Source organism: Amaranthus tricolor, chromosome 17 (genome assembly GCF_026212465.1).
Source record: "Amaranthus tricolor cultivar Red isolate AtriRed21 chromosome 17, ASM2621246v1, whole genome shotgun sequence".
NCBI classification, from domain to species: Eukaryota; Viridiplantae; Streptophyta; class Magnoliopsida; order Caryophyllales; family Amaranthaceae; genus Amaranthus; species Amaranthus tricolor.
This window is the reverse complement of record NC_080063.1, coordinates 8,375,000-8,385,436: the sequence shown is the minus strand read 5'-3', so window position 1 is coordinate 8,385,436 and position 10,437 is coordinate 8,375,000.

Sequence of the window (10,437 nt, the reverse complement as noted above, 5' to 3'; positions counted from 1 at the left end):
AGGAATAAACCAATTTTAGGGTTTAAAGTTCTGTGTTTTATTATTATTCTACCAATATACATTGTATTCTATATATACACAGGATGTTTCCTAAGTTAGAGAAATATTCAGAATATTTGTTTCCCTAAATATATAACTTATTATATGCAAAATATTCTAACATATTCTAGTATATTCTAACACTCCCCCTCAAGTTGGGTCGTAGGATCACCAACACCCAACTTGCGTAGAACACTCTCAAAGAACTGGGCTGCTACCGCTTTGGTGAGAATATCTGCCAACTGATCCTCTGAGCGGACATAGGGCAACCTAATGATGTCATTTTCCAATTTTTCCTTTATGAAATGTCTATCGATCTCGACATGTTTCGTGCGATCATGTTGTACTGGATTTTCTGAAATGTTGATGGCAGCCTGATTATCACAATACAACACACAGCTCTTCAATGGCATAAAACCAAGCTCAGTAAGAAGTCTCCTTAACCATAAGACTTCGGTAACTCCTTTTGCAATTCCTCGGAATTCAGCTTCAGCACTAGATAAGGCGACCACCTTTTGTTTCTTACTCCTCCATGTCACAAGATTTCCTCCTACTAAGGTGAAATATCCTGATGTCGACTTCCTATCATCTCTATTACCTGCCCAATCTGCATCAGTATAGGCAACTAGATCAAGGTGACCATTCTTCTGATATAGAATCCCCTGTCCTGGAGTGCCTTTTAAATATCTCAAGATTCTTATCACTGCCTCCATATGCTGTATCTGAGGTCGATGCATGAATCGACTTACAACTCCAACTGCGTAAGCAATGTCAGGCCTTGTATGTGCTAGGTATATCAAATTTCCCACCAGTTTCTGGTACTGCGCACAATTTGTTGGTTCCCCATCTTCAAGAATTTGTAACCCATGATTGGTTATTATTGGTGTCTCAATGGGCTTACAATCTAACATACCGGCTTCAGCTAGTAGATCCAGCACATATTTCCTTTGAGATATAAAGATGCCCTTGTTAGACCTTAGGACTTCAATCCCCAAAAAATACTTGAGCCTTCCTAGATCTTTCATCTCGAATTCTTGGAACAACTTGTCTTTTAGGACCTTGATCTCGTCTTTGTCGTCCCCTGTAATGATCATGTCATCTACATAGATGATAAGGCAAGTTATCTTACTTCCGTTCTTCTTCAGAAAGAGTGTATAATCGGAATTACTCTGTTTATACTCATTGCTGAAGTGAATCTGCCAAACCAAGCTCGGGGCGATTGTTTTAACCCATATAAAGCTTTCCGTAATCTGCACCCTTCATTTCTCCCAAAATCTCCTGAGAATCCTGGAGGAGCCTGCATATATACTTCTTCTTTTAATTCTCCATGAAGAAAGGCGTTTTTTACATCGAATTGGTGGAGAGGCCAATCAAGATTCGCTGCTATGGAGAATAACACCCTTATAGTATCCAACTTAGCAACTGGAGAGAAGGTCTCTGAATAATCAACTCCATATGTCTGTGTATACCCTTTCGCCACAAGTCTAGCTTTGTACCGTTCGATGGATCCATCTGCTTTATACTTCACTGTGTACACCCATTTACATCCCACTATCTTTTTTTCTTTTGGTAGGATGCATTTTTCCCATGTTTCATTTTTCTGTAGAGCGTCAATCTCTTCTTCCATAGCCTTCCTCCATTTAACATCCTGCATAGCTTTATCAACATTTTGTGGAAGTTCGGTTGCATAGATGGCGGCTCTGAATGCTAAAGCACTCTGTGACATGTTATCCTCCACAACTGGCTCAATCGGATACCTCGATCTCTTGGCTTCATAATCCGGATCATACCTTCTAGGGGGTACACCTCGAGTTGAGCGAGGTGGAAGTATGTACCCCTGGGGTTCACCTGTCTGCTCTTCCCCTATTTCCACATCCTTACTAGTAATATCAACAATCTCAGCATCACATATCTTATCTTGCTCAAGTAGAGGACTAACCTGATGTTCAGACATAACTGGATGTGGTATAGGGTGTACAACTTGGAGAGACAGTTCGGTAGCATTGCCTAATTGCTCTTGTGGGTCTGGGTTTAGCATCCATGGACCAGCTAACCATCTGAGATCGTCACTTTGCATCTCCCCCTGACATCGAGGATGGGTGTAGTAGTATTTGGATTCAGAGAAATCACAATCCATCATAGTGTACATTCGTTGATTTTTTGGATCATAACACCTATACCCCTTCTGGTTTCTTCCATAGCCCAAGAAAACACACTTAATAGCCCTTGGTTCTAGTTTACTTCGTATCCGTTTCGGACAATGAACATAGACGGTGCACCCAAAGATCCGGGGAGGTAAGGAATGTGAGGAAGGTATGGGAAGGTAGGTTTGAAGGGTTTCTAAAGGTGTTTTATAGTTTAGGGCCTTTGTGGGAAGACGGTTAGTGAGGTAGGTAGCAGTGGAAATAGCATCGGGCCAATGAGTGGTAGGGACATGGGATTCAAGCATTATGGCACGGGTAATTTCTAGTAGGGTTCTGTTTTTCCGTTCAGCTACACCATTTTGTTGAGGTGTATTCGGACACGAAGTTTGGTGAATAATGCCTTTACTAGCAAGAAATTTGTGCATCTCAGTGTTAACATATTCACGGCCATTATCAGTTCTCAAGGTACGGAGTTGGGTTTGGAATTGGGTGCATATCATGCGATAAAAATTAACAAACACTTCAAACACCTCAGATTTGTGTTTAAGAAAGTAAATCCAGCTCATTCTAGTACAATCATCAATGAACACAACATAATAAAAAAAACCATGCATTCCACAAACAGGTGCGGGTCCCCAAACATCAGAATGAACAATCATAAATGGTAAACTGGATTTATTCAAACTACTAGGATATGAGTGTTTATGACTCTTTGCTAGAATACACGTCTCGCACTTAAAGTCCAAATTTGATCTAGCTAAAGTGGGAAAAAGTTTCTTAAGATACCCTAAAGATGGATGTCCAAGTCTACGATGCCAAGTCCACAGCTGTTTCTCCCGTGACCCATGAGCAAGAACTGCGTTGCCTTTTTGAACCGTCTCTTCCAAGTAGTACAGACCATCTTTTTCAATACCACGCCCAATAATCTTGCCTGTCTGAACATCCTGCACAACACAAGAACCAGATTTTATAAGCACAGTGCAATTGAGTTCCTTCGTAAGATGACTAACAGACAACAGTTTATGTGAGAGATAGGAACAAAAAGACAATTATTCAATGTTAAATTTCCTGACACAGTAATAGTTCCAGCACCCATGACTTTAATTTCTTCCCCATTAGCAGTTTTAATGAGATTCTTTTTAGGTCGGGCATGGTTAAAAAAATCATTTTGATCATAAGACATTGTGTCCGTAGCTCCGCAATCAAGAATCCATCCGTTAACAAGATTGTTTTTTTTCACACAAGGAAAAGAAAAACCGGGTGGAGGAGAGGGCGCCACGTCTCCCCTCCCTTTTGTTTTAAAATTCGTGTGACCTTCATTTGAAGGGTCACCTTCTGACTCATTTGAAGAGTCACTTTCCCATTTCTCCTGACTCTTCTTCTCCCTGTTACCTTCATCCTCCTTTGAGTATCTAGCCATGGCAGCCATGCTTTCGTCTGATTTGGTGCTTGAAACGACTGCTGCTCTTCCAGATCTTGGCTGATCGGAGAGTTGACCGGCCATTTTTGTCCCTTTCTTCCTCGTGTCTGGCCACCAATCCGGGTATCCAACAAGTTTGAAGCATTCACTTTTCGTGTGCCTCATTCCACCACAGTGGGTACATTGAAGATGGCTCCTGTCGTCATTTTTCCGGTAAGACTTTTCCGATCTCCCCCTAACAGCGAACACACCCCCTGAGCCCGATGAATCTACCTCTGATGAGGGCTCCTTTTTCATGATTCCCCTTCTCATTATCTCCCTCCTTATGAATGCGTAGGCTTCCTCTGCAGTGGGTAATGGATTTTGAAGGAGAAGGTCTCTCCTCTCTTTGTCGAAAGTTTCATTTACCCCTGCAAGAAATTGGTACAACCGGTTTCTCTGGATTAATTGATTGTAAATGACTTTGTCTTCTGGGTCCTTCATCGGGTTTGGTTGCCTCCTATCGATTTCCTTCCACAAAGTTATTAAGTTGCTATAATATTTCTCCAAGGTTTCGGTCTTCTGTTCGATTTTGTTGGCTTTGACAGTGAGATCGAAAATTTGGAGACCGTCATTGCCACTGCTGTATACTGTCTCTATCCCTTTCCAAAGAGTCTTTGCGGTTGGGAAATCGATAAATTGGTTGACTAGATCCGGATGAATGCTTTCGATTATCCATGAGATAACCACTGAGTCTCGCCTGGTCCATTGGCTGTACTCTTGGTCTGTTTGTGGTGGAGGGTCGTCGATGATGTGATTGAGACGATCCCGACCACTTAAGGCTAATTGCATCAACCTGGACCACATGGTGTAATTATGGTGAGTTAATTTTTCTGACATTGAGAATGTGGGAAGTGAAATTGTGGTGGTGCTTGTGGATGTTTCGGATGGTGGTGGAGGTGGTTTATTGGTGTTTAACTGTGAGAACAGTTGCAATAACTGCCCCATTGTTACTGGCTGGTCTGGCATGATTATGGTGTCCTTCGACTCCATTCTGTTTTCTTTTTCAGGTGAGGTTTGTTTTTTCCGGTAAATGATGACGCCGCTTAGACGGTTTCTCCTCAGAAACGTCTTGGCTCTGATACCATGAATTCAGGAATAAACCAATTTTAGGGTTTAAAGTTCTGTGTTTTATTATTATTCTACCAATATACATTGTATTCTATATATACACAGGATGTTTCCTAAGTTAGGGAAATATTCAGAATATTTGTTTCCCTAAATATATAACTTATTATATGCAAAATATTCTAACATATTCTAGTATATTCTAACAGCTTCAACAACTTTGAAAGGCAAAAAAAAAAAAATCAGTGCAGAACAACACTAAACCAAATTGAACGAGAAAGTCGATCTATTATTACAAGAGATTGATTTAAAATCTTGCCTTATTTCATTCTATGTTTTAAATTTCAAACATGAAAGCATCTTTTCAACTGTTTTTCGAGTTTTACCAAACAAAGAGCCACTTATCTCTTTATTTATTGTCATTGTGGTTAAACCTAAACCAAACAAAACAAACACAAGTTCACATTTTATCATACATTAAGAATCTTACATTGGTAGTTTGCCTAAATATTAACTTGCAGTTAGAGATGAATAAAATTTGTTGTAAATCATAAAAGCACATCAGACTGAACAGTAATTTGGTTATGCAATTTTACAGTCTAAAATACATGGCTCGATTTATTTTTTAAAAGTAAAATGATTTTGCAAGTTTGGTTTTTGAAGTTTTCAATCTAAACTAAATCATAAATTATCTCAAAAAAAAAAACTAAATCATAAATGATAAAACGAACTTAAAAATATATTTATATTATTCTGCTATTCATTAATTTTATTTAATATAAAATATTATAAATCATAATGTAACCTAGTGAGTGTTCTTAAATATGAAAAAGTATATATAGAAATTTAAGATATTAGTTTCCAAAATACCTTTTCACAAAATCTTAAAAGAAACGGACTTTTAAAGAGACTGTCAATAATAAGCCGAACCATTTAACAAAAATTAGCATAAAAAAATAATAAAGAAATGGAAATCTAACAATCAATCGTGGCTTCAACTCCCTTCCTTCCTTCTCTGATAGTTTACCATTCCCAGAAGTAACTCCCTCTCCACCTTTATAAATAGAGGCAGCCAAGCTTCAAGAAAAAGATCATCTGATAATAGCCCTTTTGAAATCCTTGTTCATAACCCTCTTCACTAGCCTACCAAAAATACAAGCAACTTCCGCCCCAACACTCATATTCCTACATTCTCCATCTCCTCATTTATTCATTAATCTCTGATTTCCGTTCTAACTTGAGCGTTGGAGGGGTTTTCCGGGAGATCATCCCCGGACAAGGCTAACGTGTTGTGTTGCAGGAATTCAAGACACTTCCTTTCGCGAATTTCCGTTCTCGACAACGCTCCCACGTCCAGTATTTCAAGTGTCTTGTACTTCCTCGTTTCATCACCGAAACAATTCAACTTCCTTTCTTTACTCAATTTCTAAGATACAATATTCTCTATTTATAGTCACATATAATATACATTCTCTTCAAATCCATATTTTTTTAGTTTATTTGCTCTTATTTAGAAATTTTAGGTATAATTTCAACAATTTTTTTTTTGTTAATTTCGCATATTAGGGTTATATTTGATTTTATTGTTGTTGTGTATTGTGTATTGTATATAGTTATGGATTTTTCATATAAGAATGCGAGTTTAATAGGTGATGCTGAACCTCTTTTGTTGGTCATTACAAAAAAAGTTGTTGTAGAAGACAAAGAACATGAACAATCCCCTTCACAACAACTATTAAAGAAAAAAAGACTTCTTGTGATGCTCTTATAGTTAAAGTATGCCAAGTTTGGGTTTTGAATATGTTTGGGGCTAAGAGTATGACATGTTGTATTTTAGGGTGTGTTAAGTAGGGTTTAGGGTACCTCGTTTAGAGTATCTTAAGTAGGGGTTTAACATATATCAGGTAGTGTATGTCAAGTTAGGAGTTTAGTGAATTTCAAGTAGAGGTTTATAATATGTTATGTAAGGGTAAGGAGTATGTCAAGTATGGGTTTTGGGTATGTTAAATAGAGTACGTTTGATAAAATGTCAAGTAGGGGTTCACAAGATATCAGGTAGGGGTTTAATGATTCTCAAGTAGGCATTTAGTGTATATCATGTATGGGTTTACAATTATGTGTTTATTAACGTAAACTTTAAAAATGTTATAATAATTACAAAATTTAGTGTTTCATAAACTTTAGTACAAAATAAATTTCATACAATATTTAACATTAAAAATGCAACCTTAACCATTCTTTTATACAACTTTCATACATGTTTTATACAATTCTTTTAACAATGCAACTACTTCTTTGAAATGCATTTCTTGGGTCTACTTTTCTTGCTTACTTTTTTTCTTCTCTTGTATTACATCATTTTCAGTCCTCACGGTAAACAGGAATTCTTGAAGTCTTCTCTGTATCACAGACGTTCAAACAATAAAATAACTTCTTATGTCCTCATTCAAATAACTTAAGAGAATCCTTTGTCAACCGTAAAAATTAACAAAAAAAAAAATTAAATTACATAAACAACAATTATAAAACAAACATCAAATACACCAAACCATAATGCTTAAACAAATCCTAACCCCTACTTGACATAATCTTGATGCCACTTGACATATTTAAAACACCTACTTGACATACTATCAACTTCTACTTAACATACCATAAACCTCTACTTGACATATTATAAACCCTACTTGACATACCCTAAACCTCTACTTGAGTTACTGTAAACCCCTACTTGAGTTACCCTAAATCCTTATTTGAGGTACTCTAAACCTTACTTGAGGTACCCTAAATCTCTACTTGAAATAACGTACATGCCTACTTGATATATGTTAAAGCCCTACTTAAGGTACTCTAAACGAGGAATCTTAAACCCTTACTTAAGGTACCCTAAATCTTTACTTGAAAAAACCTAAATGCCTACCTGTAACACCCCGGCCCCTCGGACCACCGGTGACTACTCATGGAGACTGTAGACTGACCCCACAAACTAACACAAGTCTTTCCAGTGAACTTTGGCCTCACTCATGCGCACCTAGGAAAGCTTCTTAGAAGGTCACCCATCGTAAAATTTCTCCCCATCAAGCACGCTTAACTGTGGAGTTCTTAGCCAATGGGCTCCCATGAAAAGAAGATGCACCTTGTTGATATGAGTAGTCTACAATCCTTTTTTAAAGAGAAATTTGGTGTATCACACTCATCCCCACTTAGGAACACAACGTCCTCGTTGGATCGTAGTTTCAGGATCTTTTCCCCTGCTAGGAGCGCTGAACGTACAATCAACCACGGTCGCCGGGTTGGTCTGATACCATTTGTAACACCCCGACCCCTCGAACTGCCGGTGACTACTCATGAAGACTGTAGACTGGCCCCACAGACCAACATAAGTCTTTCCAGCGCACTTTAACCGCACTCGTGTGCACCTAGGAAAACTTCCCAAGAGTTCACCCATCCTAAGATTACTCCCCACCAAGCACGCTTAATTGTGGAGTTCTTAACAAATGGGCTCCCATGAAAAGAAGATGCACCTTTTTTATATGAGTAGTCTATCAATCCTTTTTAAAGCGAAATTTGAGGTATCACCCACTATGAATCCCTACTTGAGGTATCTTAAATGCCTACACGAGGTATCCTAAATGCCTACCTGTAGTTTCTTAAATCCCTATTTAAAATATCCTAAATGTCTACTTGAAGTATCTTAAATGCCTACTTGAAAAGTGTGCAGTTAATATAGCAATTACATATATTAATTAGCATTTTTAAATTTAACTGTAATGGATTGAGCTTCCTGTAAGATGTCTCTTAGAATGACATATTGTATGTTGTGTGAAATTGCTATAAAAGCACTAGCTTGTAGAAGCATACTACTTAAATTCATTTTGACCATTTAAGATATTTTCACATTTAAATATAACAAGAAGTGTAAATACAACATTCTACTCAAATTTAACGCGAGATATTCCACTTAAACAGACAAAAAAAATGAGATCTGAACCTTTAATGGCCTATCTCACCTTATCTTTTAATATCATATCAAGAAATTAATAGCTTAATCAAAAAATTAAATTGATAATTATAACCAAAAATATATTACATAGGCTATGAACAATCATTTGTTAAAAAGTGATCGATCAAGTGATGACACATAGAATCCATTCAAGATCTATAAGGAGCCTTTAGAAGTTGGAACCATGCCAAATGTATTAAGTAATTAGCATTAATGTCAATCCTTAATTGTCAGTTTAATTTCATCTCAACTGTTACTTCCTTCTCTTTTCTATGTGTCTTGTTTACCCACCTCTTTACCATCACAATGTCTAGGAGCCCATGTATTACATTGATTAAATGCTTGTTAATCACATGTCATTATGTGAAAGACCTCTAATTGTTTTCTTATTTTTGTATTATTCTTTAAGCAGGAATCTTCTCGTGATTACCAAATATTTTATAAAAAAATCAAATACTTAAACCATAATTAATCAAATTAAAAAGCAACTCTTGTGTGTTGTTTTATCTCATGTTAATCTACTCTTGTATTATCTCTTGTGTTTTACATCTCTTTGTTTAGCAAACTTAAGTGTATAGTAGTTCACTAAAGGAAAACTAACCGTGTATTAAATGGTGAAAATGATAATGGAAAATTAGAGTAATTATAGTAGAAAGTTAAATGACCATACTTGTTCTACTCCGATCATCTCATTTTCTTCACAAAATTTATTTCAAGGCACTACCATATGAAATTTTGGTATTAGGTGGTAATAGAAAATTATGAACAAAATAACTTTTTTTATGATAATAGTTTCAATTATACAATGGGAATAATATATTAGATTTCATGAAAATTTACACTATAAATCATTCCCATTTTCATTGTTTAATTCCAATAACCAAACGGGCCATAAATTTAGATTCAGTTTAAATCATGAAGTTTTTCAAGTAACTTTTCATTTTTTCTCATCGTTAATATATTCGATAAATTTCGTTTCTAGAAATTATGATCAGGGTATGAGGGGGTGGAAGACGCCAAACTAAACCCTATTAGAGTGGGAGAAGCCAATGAAGACGCCAAACTTGATTTATTACTTGAACACATCATTCATTGTAAAAAATTATAAATCCATAATTTTGTTGAGGTAAACTTTAACTTTGTTAGACGTAATGGCAACACCTTAGCTGACACCGTAGCTAGACAGGATTTGGGGGAAGCCAATGAAAGTGTCTACATGGCTTCTTTTCCCTAAGGTCTCCTTATCTTGGCTTTCTTGGATCTTGCTTAATGAAATTGATAGATTTTTCTAAAAAAATAAAATTATAAATCCACAAGATACACCATAATAACTAAAGAGTCAATATTATCTTAGTTGGTAGTTGCTATTTCTAAAAGATACCAAAGATTTTTGTTAAATTAGGCTGGACTTATCGTGAATGTCAGCATATTAACGGGGGGACACAAGTGCACACACTTCATAAGCTAAGGAGATATATACCATCCCAAAACCATATGGCAATAGGAAGAAGGTCTCTAATAGCTTATAAAGAGTGCACACCATTTTCAATTTATCGATGTGGAATAACTCATCCCAACAATTTCATTATGAATAATATTATATAATATAAACATAAATAGTAAAGAACTATATCAAGAAGGTATAAGTCAAGACTTGAAATATATCTTTAATCAACAATCATAGTGTATAAGTGGATGAAAGAAGCTTCTTTTTTGAGATTTTT